We start from the raw sequence: 12,872 nt of genomic DNA, 5'->3' as shown, positions 1-12,872 counted from the left end.
AGGCCAACACCCACATATGCTCGACGATATCCAATTGAAATAGACCGAAGGGGTAGACCAGGCACCCAGATATGCTTGGCAGTATGTTTATTCTTTATGTGGTATTTGGGGAACTCACTAAGCTTTGTGCTTACAGTTTGTGGTTTATGTTTTCAGGTACTTCCAGTTCGAAAGGGAAGGGCCCGGTTTGATCGCAGCGCTTACACCTATGTTTTCCGCAATTTGTGATTTTGGGAATGAACTCTGATATTTGTTTCTATTTTGAAATACTTCTAAATGTTTGAATAAAGGATAAATGAGTGTTTTGATTATATTAAAAATGAAAGTTTTGATGGGTTTTCAGCATTCTAACACTCCTATGGTGTACATGCAACCCTAGAAACCTTGGATCTATGTTTGACTAAGATACATGCAAATAATTATTTTTCCAAGGTTCTTATCCTAACTAGCATGGCATGGGGTACTTGAATCAAATAAAACTAGTAGAATTACTTACCTTGTAGTAGTAGTTGATTTCTTGGAGTTTGAGAGCCTAGCACCAATAATGTGTTGGATTAATGTCTAAGTCCATAACTATAATTGGTAAGACTTGACCCGACCCGGCATGGTCCATTTGGGTTGCATGGTATCATGCATTTGGATAGACTATAATGAGAGAAATAACACTTAAGGTTGGTTAATATATTATAAGTTCTAATATATTAATAAGGTTATTTAATTAGTATTGATCAATAATTAATTTGGAATTAATTAAGTGATCAAAAGGAGACTAATTAAATATATGGGTTGATTGTGTAAATCATTCATTCTTATATATGTGGGCTTGTGATCCAAGATTCCTTATGTTGGACTAAGTCCATGGGGTGACCCATGGATACTCCATGGAGGTTAAAATCCATGGAGCATAAGGAATGGGTAAAGTTATGAGTTACATGGTGTAACCCTAATAGCCACCATATAAAAGAATCTCATGGCTCAAGAAATCGTGCACTAATGTGTGAGTGTGAGAGATAGACGATTTCAAGGAGTGTTCAAGTTTCTCTCAAGTTATTCCAAGTGTATTTGGTGTTGTGTGAACCATTTGAGGTGTCACACTTGGGGCACTAGGCACTCAAGCTTCATGAAGACATTCTACATCAAAGAGGTATGTATTCTATCTTGTTATATTTATTATTTTGTATGCTAGATTAGGATAATACCTTGGATGTTCATAATTGTATGTATAATAGAGAAAACATAGATCCAAGATATTTAGGGTTGCATGTACACTTAGGAGTGTTAGAATGCTCATAACCCAACAGTGGTATCAGAGCCTAGGCTTGTTTTCTTGTTATACTTGCAAAAGTAGCTGAAAAATCGAGTTGGATGCATATATTCGATTGTTTTGGCTGGAATTGGACTAGGAACATTACCCTAAGATGTTTTTGGACTTATAAACTTGTTTTTGATGTGGTAATGTTCATGCTAATCCAATTTCTAAGATAATTGTCATAATTTCAAGATTTGTATTAGTTTGTATGTTCATGCTAATTTCTTGAAGATTGATGATTTGAATTATCTTGTTCTTATGAGGTTCTTAGATTAATAGAAAAGTTGTGTGAAATAGCTGTTTTCAATCCATTTTAATCTAAGAGTTGATTCCAAAGTGTGTTTTTGTAACTTGTCCTCAAGTTATATGAAAACTCACATTTAAGAATCATAAAACTCATAAAAGTTGGCAAAGGTTACAAAATGAAGAGTCTAGTTCTAATTAAATGGTTTTATGACTCCATAACTTGTCCTCAAGTTATGGATGTTCAAGAGTCTCTTCATTAAATTAAAAAAAAAGTGTAACCTTAATTAGTTCCATACGTTACAATAAAAAAAAGTTATTTTTTTTATTAATTAGTTTAAAGTCTTCCATAACTTGTCCTCAAGTTATGGAACTTGAAGAGTTTTTTTTTTTTTTTTAATTAAAACTACTTTAAACTCATAAGTTATGGAATTAATTAGTTTTGAATAGTTTCAAACTTGCCCTCAAGTTTTGGAATTTGAAAAGTTTTCACTTATGAATACTTTAATTCCAAGTTAGCCCTTAGAATTTTAAAAGTTAAAATTCAACCCTTATACTTTATAATATTATAAGTTAATAATATTTATATATATGTATAAGAGTAAAGTCAGTCTTACCGTTAGTAGGCCTCATTCACGAAGCCGGTCTATAAGGGGGGTATAAGGTTACTGCCTATAAAATAGCAGTTTAATGGGTGTCCACTCTCACCCACCGCTTCCTTGACTGGTGGAGGGTCGTTAGCCGAACGGGTAGGACAAGGACTATAATTCTCTTTTCATTAAAAGTATTAATGATAAATACTAAGTAACTAAACTCTTATTAATACCCAATCTTAGTTACTTAGGAAAATGTGAATTTGGTGCTAACCCATGAAATTACACTTTGCACTTTGCTTAAGTCGTTAGTGGAGCGTGTGTGGTTAACCGGCACACTAACCTGTACTTAACAAGGTAGGCAAAGGGTAACTTAATATTTATCATAGTATCGGTGGAGCGTGTGTGGTTAACCGACACACTGATTAAGGGGTAAATATTAAGGGTACCAAGTATATTTGCATGGTTATTCACACCTTGTTTTGTGATCATCGGCATCCCAGTCACAAAACCTGAAGGGCACACTCGAGATTGAAACATGCCTTTGAACAGTTCAATGAATCTCAAAGATCTAGGACTTTCAAATCCAATTAAAACCTAATAAATTATTTCGTTTTTCATGGTGGAAATTGGTGAATCGTCGTTCACCTACCTTCAAATATTTTATAGCTTGGATTACGGCATCCCTCTTCTAAGTTATAAAATAGTTTGTTGGGTCCTAGCCTTAATATTTCATATTGGGTGTCATATTAAGGACTTTAAATCAACTATCTTGAATATCTCCCAAAAAGATGTCTAGACATTTATGATCTTTCCAAATCTCTTGAAACAAGCTTTCCTAAATGAAGATGATGTCCCATGGATATCATACTTCTTTCACCTCCTCCAATTATTCTCCCTAACCCCACAAGTTCCTAAAAAGTTTAAGGTCACTCAAGCCCTATTGGCAAGGCAAGGTCTAGGTGTGATCACATCTTGGAGATGTAGTCACATATTGACAAGCCGGGAGAGTTGGGTGTCAAAGTCTTGAGAAAGTTGGTGGCTCAACTACTTTCTAAGTCACATAGTGAGTTCTTTTGGGAATCCTATGAAACAGACTAAGACAAGACCCTTAATGATCTTATCTATTTGCTAAGATCAACTTCCTAAAACGCTATGGACATTGACAATGATGACATTGGATATCTAGTAAAGCTCTCTCTTCCCAATGGAAAGGGATCGGCCATAGTCAACTCGGTTGACCCAATGGTAAAGAGAGAGGCGAAGTCTGAGATAGTCCCATTATCAAGGGTCCATAGGTAACTATTGCCAAAGGAAGGGGCATTGGTTACGAAGCTGCCAAATTTACCTAAGGATGTTAAAGTCAATAAGTTTGGCTCTACTTCAGGTAAAGTCCATTGTCTAACTCTATTAAGTACATGCTGATTCTGATCGCGAAGATGGATTTCAATCGCATGGTTCGGTGATCAGAATTTTGGGCTATTACTTAAGAGTTATGATATTTATATTGCTTAGGAATAGATAACAACAAGGTTTTCATATGGATTGTAAGGATAAGTTTTTCCGCAAAGTTTTAAAATAAAAGAAAAAGGTTTTGATTTTATTTATTTTAAGTATCCTTACAATGGCATTTGTGAAAAGTTGTTGCTTATAAGATTCCATTGATAGCAATATTGGAAAAATGGATTTGATTCTTTCGGTTGTGGTAGTGTCTAATATTACCAAATAAGGAAAGATTCTCATCACCCAAGGTTCAATTGGACCGAAACTTGGAATCATGCAAGTTGTATAGTATGATGAATGAGAACTTTCAGCTTGGAAAACTAAGACTAATTCCTTATGTGAATAAGGAAAGGACTAAGGGATCGAGTACACATTCTTGTGCACTGGTCAAGTCCACCACAAAAGATCAAGAAGACTATTCGTCATGATTTACTTAAGTTCAGTAAATATGGTTATACTTATAAGTTTAAGTATAAGTCTGTAGCATTGGAGAAGTTTCAATGTGAGACAGAACGAATAAGAAGAATCAAAGAATGGCAGAAAGATAAAAGTTTCTCAAATCTGAAAAGATGGGAGAGTACTTTAGTATCATGTTTATGATCATCTTAATGATTAAGATACCATATCACAATTGGTCCTCTAAAGTCATCTTAGTGCATTCTTATGACTAAGAAGAGGAGTCATGAATTGTTGAAATGGTTAAATCAAAAAGATGAGTCATACTTCGTTCCAAAACAATTCTTAGAGTCATACTCCAAGATTGTAACTTGAGTGACATATCTTAAAGAGGGTTTGTTAACACTAGTCAAATGTAAGAGTAAAAGGTTATCTACTCTTGTACATTTGAAATTGGTAAGTTGTGATGTTTTGGATAAAACAGAGACCAACTTAGGCCAATTGTGTAAAGTGTTAGTCTTGATAAAGAATCCGCACTATCTCTTGAATATTTGACAAGGGAGTCTTATATGTCAAGAGGACAGTGGGAGTCTTAAAGCTCTTGAAAGTTTCAAGACTTAATCAAGAATAAAACCTAAAGTCCTTCACTAGCACACGACTTGAGGTTTATAACCTATCGTGTTGAAATTTTTGTGCCTATTCAAGTTGGCTTTGCATAGGAGTTCTGAGAGTTCTCAATTGGTTGCACAACTACTTGGAAGCAATGGCAGGCACCTGAGCTGCCAAATGGCAAGAATTTAAGATTGCACAAGTTTAATCAATATGAGTTTGGATTTGTCACTAACCTTGTCTTGTGATTATGGTTTTGACAAATCCACATGGATAAGAACACATACACTATTAAATCTAAGTGTCATAAGGTTTCTCTCCGATTCATGAAAATGATGGTGAGGAAACACTTTCACTAAGTAGATTTTAGCTAGATAGCAATTGTGATATTTGCATTCTCAAAGTCGTTAGTGGAGCGTGTGTGGTTTACCGGCACACTAACATGGACTTGTGAGAAGTGGCAAAGGTCTAAACAATTGAGACTATGATTACTGCATCCCTTTTCATAGTTCTAAAATTGTTTAGACACACATGTGAGCTATCTAAGAGAGGTGTATGATTTTGATAAAGTTTTATCTAAACAATCTAGTATCAGAAATCTGAACTTTGGTAAGAAAGTCAGCTGATTTCTGAGTACATGTCAAAGCTAGTGGGAGCATGAGTGTTATGCTAATAATCATCATGTTAGTGGGAGCATGATAACTATGACAAAGGTTGCAAGTTAGCAATGTTAATTATAGAAACAAAAGTTTCAATTCGTGAGGTTGCAAGGGTTGAAAAAGTTGTTTTGCTATAATTAAGGGAGAGGAAATTATACTTCATTTCAATTCTAAAAGCTTAGATTGAGATTTTAATCGTATTTAATCAAGGATATATATATGAATTTCATGTTGGAATGGCTCAACATAAGGAAATTCTATATATGGGTCCATTATTTGCGTTCTAAAATTCGATTATGATTACGGCATCCCTTTTCATAATCTGAATTTTGAGAACTTGGCAAATTGAAATGGAAATATTATAGCAAAAGACTGGTTTAGTCTTTGTGTGAGACATCATGAATCGTGTCCCATATGCTTCGGATATAGGATCGATTACATGTGCTATATTCATCCTTTCTAAAATTTTCCAAATGTCGGGGGCATTATGAAGGGAAAAGGTCTAGAATTGGATATGACTAAAATGATTAAGCAATTGTCGAGGACAATCTAAGGTTTACCAAAGATTGGTTGCTCAAGGACAGTTGGAAGTATAATGTTAATTCTGGAAGGACCATATTGAGATAATCTGTAAGGAGGCAACTCTTGTTCAGAAGTGATAGTCAAAATGGAATATGGAAATGTTTCAAAGTTAGAAATTATTCAATCTGTGTAAGATTAGGAAACTTAATGAAAGAAGGATGTTTCCAAGGAGCTGATCTCCTTTGGAATGCTCTGTAATGATTGTCGTCAAGTCTTTCTGACTTCGTGCATAATCATTAAGAGGATCAATGCATATAAGTTTAGAATCTAACAGATTTCAGTAAATGGCATGAATTTGGAATTCTTGCATTTGCAGTAAGGATTTGGGACTATGAAAAGAGGATCATTGGAGTGATGTTCAATTGATCTATTTTACAAAGTAAAGATCATAGACAAACATAGTATGCATACTTGGTGTATGGCATGACTAGTGTTTAGAAAACATAGTGTACATGCTTGGAGCATGGGACAACTATTGTTTTAAATTCAAGTATAAAGTTGATAAAACCGAAACAATGAATAATGAGTAATCAGTATTTATATTCATAGGGTTTGATACCATATTTGATTCATTTATTCTTGTGTTTCACTTTGCATGTTTTGACTTCCAGAATAACTAAGTCGCTCTTCCTGAATGATTAAGTTATTCAAACCATCCACAGTCGGTCATATGTTGGAAGTAGATATGAATCAAGACTGTCATGGGTTGGTTTGTAGAGGTCCAAGTTGGTGGACAAAGTGGTGCTACAACACTCATGAGTGCTCATAAGTTCTGAGTATTGGATTCAACCCGCGCTCATTTGAATCACTTCATGGATTTTATCACGAGTGATCATGAGACGATAATATCTTATATTCTTCAAACCTAGAGATATGAGTTGTTACTATGAGTTGGTTATACATTGATTGCACGAAAACGCATTGGTAACTCGATGTTATAAAACGTGCCTTTGTGTATGATTCAACAAGTAGTAGAACAAGCCATATGAGTCGAAGTTTATCCATTCCTTTTACCTTCGGGATAAAAGCGATATCTGTGGGCCCCTCGATGATTTAAAGATGATACATGTGAGTGCTTGGCCAAGCCAGGACTGATTTGATTTGTTCAATCAGTCAGTCATCATGAATCGGAAATCGGGAAACAACAAATGGACAGAGAGAATGATTGATAATCCATGTCTCAGTCCATATGATATCTAGAATGGAGGAATATATGATCCCTTATCTAATGGACAAGTCATTGACAAAGGTCAGAGTTCATCGACAAGGTCAGAGTTCGACAGAAGCTTTTGAGAGCTACGATTGCTGATCGGTTCCTGAAGTCATACGCAATAATAGTTTTAGACTTATCCAAGTGGGAGACTGTTGGATTAATGTCTAAGTCCATAACTATAATTGGTAAGACTTGACCCGACCCGGCATGGCCCATTTGGGTTGCATGGCATCATGCATTTGGATAGACTATAATGAGAGAAATAACACTTAAGGTTGGTTAATATATTATAAGTTCTAATATATTAATAAGGTTATTTAATTAGTATTGATCAAGAATTAATTTGGAATTAATTAAGTGATCAAAAGGAGACTAATTAAATATATGGGTTGATTGTGTAAATCATTCATTCTTATATATGTGGGCTTGTGATCCAAGATTCCTTATGTTGGACTAAGTCCATGGGGTGACCCATGGATACTCCATGGAGGTTAAAATCCATGGAGCATAAGGAATGGGTAAAGTTATGAGTTACATGGTGTAACCCTAATAGCCACCATATAAAAGAATCCCATGGCTCAAGAAATCGTGCACTAATGTGTGAGTGTGAGGGCTAGACGATTTCAAGGAGTGTTCAAGTTTCTCTCAAGTTATTCCAAGTGTATTTGGTGTTGTGTGAACCATTTGAGGTGTCACACTTGGGGCACTAGGCACTCAAGCTTCATGAAGACATTCTACATCAAAGAGGTATGTATTCTATCTTGTTATATTTATTATTTTGTATGCTAGATTAGGATAATACCTTGGATGTTCATAATTGTATGTATAATAGAGAAAACATAGATCCAAGGTATTTAGGGTTGCATGTACACTTAGGAGTGTTAGAATGCTCATAACCCAACATAATGTGGATGCCTCAAATGGAAGTCACACATCACCACAAACTTGGAAACTTGAGAGAATAGTCACAAACTTCTTGAAATCGGCCCTCTTAGTTTACACACATCAACTAGTGCAATTTCAAGAACCAAAGCCTCATTTATATAGTGTGGTGGATTAGGGTTACATCCATATAAACCCTAATACCCATGTCTTTTCATTTCCATGAGATCCATGGGTTAAAGCTCCATGGAGTATCCATGGACTTTCCATGCAAGCCTATCCCATTCCAAATAAGCATTAGCCCACACTATATAAATACAAGAGCCCATATTTAATTAGTCATACTTTTGATCTCTAAATTAATTCTAAGTTAATTATAGATCAATACTAATTAAATAATATGATTTTATATTAATATATTAGGACTTATAATATATTAATAAATCATAACTTATACTATTCTCAAACGATTATCCATAAATTGTTCGGGTGAAGTGCAACCCAAATGGACCATGCCGAGTCGGGTCAAGTACATACCAAATATAGTTATGGACTTAGACACTATATCCAACAGTCTCCCACTTGGATAAGTCTAATAACTATAGTTGCAAGTATGACTTCAGGAACCGATCAGCAATCGTAGCTCTTTAAACTCTGTTGAACTATGAAGCGCCATTTTAGATAAGTGATCATATAATCCTCTGTTCTAGATATCAGCCGGACAAATACATGGAACATGGTCTTGCTTATTGTCCAGCATTTGTTTCCCGATTTCCGATTTGTTTGACATAGAACTTAACTGAACACATCAATTTAGTTCTGACCGGGCCCGGTACATAGGTCAAAACAAAATCATCGAGGGGCCCAGATATCGCTTCTAATCCTAGAAGGAACAGATAAACTTCGACTCATATGTTTGCTCTACTACTTGTTGAACTACACACAAAAGCACGGTTTATAACATCGAGTTACCAATGCGTTTTCGTGCAATCAATGCATAACCAACTCATAGGCAACAAATCATATCTCTAGGTTTGAAGACTTATATGATATTACCGTCTCACGATCACTCGAGATAAATTCCATGAAGTGATACAAGTGAGCGTGGGTTGAATCCAATACTCAGAACTTATGAGCACTCATGAGTGCTGTAGCCCCGCTTTGTCTAACATCTTAGACCTCTACAAGCCAACCCATGACAGTCTTGATTCATATCTACTTCCAACATATGACCGACTGTGGAGAGTTTGAATAATATGATATAAACCATAACATAATTATTCTGGAAGTCAAAACATGCAAAAAGAAATAATAGTAAACGATTGACAAGAGATAGCAACACTTTACTCATAAATAACAGCTTTTATTTATCATCAAATGTCAATTACATTTTACAAATTTCAAGATTATCTAACTACTAAAACTAATATCATCCTTCAGCCCTATGCTCCGAGCATGCTGGAGATGCTTATCCCGAGTCAGTCCCTTCGTGAGGGGATCTGCTGGGTTCTCATCCGATGATACCCTCTTTACCACGAGGATTCCTTCTTCTATTCGATGTGTGATGAAGTGATATTTTCTGTCAATGTGTCTGGATCTCCCATGATCTCTTGGTTCCATGGCTAAGGCAACCACACTATTGTTGTCACAGAAAATCTCCATTGGCTCCTTTATAGCTGGTACAACTCCAAGGTCTCCGATGAAGTTCTTTAGCCATATAGCCTCCTTTGCTGCCTCGCTTGCTGCTATATACTCTGATTCACAAGTGGAATCAGCCACTGTCTCCTGCTTGGAACTTTTCCAAGTAATTGCCCCTCCGTTTAGAGTAAAGACCCAGCCCGACTGAGAGCGGAAATTATCCCTGTCAGTCTGAAAGCTAGCATCACTGTACCCTACAACTCTCAAGTCCTCACTGCCACCGAGGGTAAGGACCCTGTCCTTAGTCCTCCGTAGGTACTTGAGGATATTTTTTTACCGCAGTCCAGTGTGCCTTTCCAGGGTTCCCCTGATCCCTGCTAACCATGCTCAAAGCAAAGGCTACATCAGGTCGAGTACACGTCATAACATACATGATCGATCCTACAGCTGAAGCATAAGGTATTCGACTCATTTCTGCTATCTCAGCCTCAGTACTAGGGCTTTGTGTCTTACTCAATCTGGCGTTACTCTGGATGGGTAACTCTCCTTTCTTGGAGTTATGCATGTTGAACCTTTTCAACACTTTGTCCACATAGGTGATTTGACTAAGTCCAATTAGTCTTTTACTCCTGTTTCTCAAAATCCTTATCCCTAGGATATAGGCAGCTTCTCCAAGGTCCTTCATAGTGAAACACTTCCCAAGCCAGGACTTTACTTCCTGCAGGGTTGGGATGTCATTTCCTATGAGTAGTATGTCATCCACATACAGTACCAAAAAGCTGACTATACTCCCACTAGCCTTGATATAGACACAAGATTCATCTTCACTCCTTGAAAAGCCAAATTCTTTAACTTTCTCATCAAAGCAAAGATTCCATCTGCGAGGTGCCTGTTTTAATCCATAAATGGATTTCTCGTGCTTACACACTCTACTGGGGTACTCTGTACTGACAAAACCCTCTGGCTGAACCATGTAAACATCTTCAGCCAACTTTCCATTAAGGAAAGCGGTTTTGACATCCATTTGCCATATTTCATAATCATGAAATGCAGCAATGGCTAACAGAACCCTAATAGACTTAATCTTGGCCACTGGTGAAAAGGTCTCATCATAATCAACTCCCGGAGTTTGAGAATAACCCTTTGCAACCAGTCGTGCCTTATAAGTGTGTACATTACCATCCATGTCGGTCTTCTTCTTGAAGATCCATTTGCACCCAACTATCTTACGATCAGGTACATTGTCAACCAAGTTCCAAACTTGATTGTCATACATGGACTGTATCTCGCTATCCATAGCCTCTTTCCATTTAGCAGCCTCAGGGCCTGCCATGGCTTCCGTGTAGCTGTTAGGCTCATCCAGATTTACCAGTGTGTTATCACTGATAAGTGTCTCACCTTCTGCAGTAATATGAAAACCATAATAATGCTCAGGTGCATTCCTAACTCTGGCGGAACGCCTTAGAGGTATAGATTCTTCAGTCGGCTCAACAGGAGTTTCCTCCTCAGGTTGAGGGCTAGGGTTTGAGGTTCCTTCACCACTTGACTCTTGAATTTCCTCAAGGTCAATTTGCCTCCCACTGTCTCCTTGGCTCACGAATTCTCTCTCTCGAAAGAATCCTCTTCTTGCTACAAAGACCACATTATCACTGGGTCTGTAGAAGATGTAACCAAAGGATTTTTGTGGGTAGCCGATGAAAATACACCTTTCGCTTCGGGGTTCGAGCTTATCGTGAGTCTTGCGTCTGACGAAAGCCTCGCAACCCCAAATCTTGATGTGGTCTAGATTGGGAACGTTTCCAGTCTATACCTCGTGAGGTGTTTTGGCAACCTTCTTTGTAGGGACTAGATTAAGGATATGGGCGGCAGTCTCTAAGGCATACCCCCAAAATGAGATTGGTAGCGAAGCTCGACTCATCATGGAACGAACCATGTCCAACAAGGTCCGATTGCGCCTCTCAGCTACACCATTCAACCGTGGTGTCCTAGGAGGTGTCAATTATGAGACAATCCCACATTCCTTAAGATAGTCAAGGAACTCAGTACTAAGATACTCACCACCACGATCGGATCGAAGAATCTTAATGTTCCTGCCCAACTGATTCTCCACTTCTTGCTTACACTCTTTGAATTTCTCAAAGGTTTCTGACTTATGCTTGATTAGGTAGACATATCCATATCTACTAAAATCATCAGTAAAAGTCACATAGAACCGATTAGCATCTCTTGTGGCGGTTCTGAAGGGTCCACACACATCCGTGTGTATGAGGTCCAACAAACCTTCACCCCTAGCACAAGTGCCAGTAAAAGGTGACTTTGTCATTTTACCAAGCAAACAAGATTCACAACTATCATCTGACTTTAGGTCAAATGACTCCAAGACTCCATCCTTTTGGAGTTGGCCTATGCGTTTCTTGCTTACATGTCCAAGACGACAATGCCATAAGGATGCTTTATCTAAGCTAGCGGAAGAGTTAATACACAAGACATTATTTCCTAGATTATCTACAACAGATACAGTTTCATACACGCCATCACAAGGTAATGCTTTAAAATAAAGAACATTATTAAAGAAAGCATCAATACTACCATTATTATTATCAAAATAAAAGGTAAAACCTTGTTTATACAATGCATGAAAGGAAATAACATTTCTTGCCATTTCTGGCGAATAATAACATTTATTCAAATCTAATGTAAACCCACTATTTAGCACTAAGGAATAAACTCCTATCTTGGTGACAGGTGAAGCTTTCCTGTTTCCCATGATCAAGTTTATCTTTCCCTGCTCCACATTCTCACTTCTTTTTAGTCCCTGCAAATCACAACATATGTGAATACCACAACCTGTATCAAGGACCCAAGACTTAGAATGAGGTGAGTTATTAGACAATATAGTGTATATACCTGCATGGTTGGGTTTTACTTTCCCATCCTTCAAATCTTGCTGGTACTTTGGGCAGTTTCGCTTCCAGTGCGACTTTTCATGGCAATAGAAGCATTCAGCCTCATAAGGGTTAACAGAAGGAGTGACAAAACCTTTCTTGGTTTTTCTTGAAGAGGAGCCTTCAAGGGTCTTACCCTTGGTACCCTTAGAAGGGTTCTTTCTCTTCTTCCCTTTGCCATGCTCGATTGCCAAGACATTGGACGCAGTTGGAGTAGGAGTAGGAGTAGTAACAACCGACTTACCCTTTAGACCACTTTCGGCGGTCTTCAAGAGTCCTTGAAGTTTGCTGAGGGTGACT

The sequence above is a fragment of the Lactuca virosa genome, chromosome 5 (genome assembly GCF_052849685.1).
Source record: "Lactuca virosa cultivar CGN04683 chromosome 5, Lactuca_virosa_CGN04683_v6, whole genome shotgun sequence".
Classification (NCBI taxonomy): domain Eukaryota; kingdom Viridiplantae; phylum Streptophyta; class Magnoliopsida; order Asterales; family Asteraceae; genus Lactuca; species Lactuca virosa.
Note: the sequence above shows the minus strand (reverse complement) of the source record.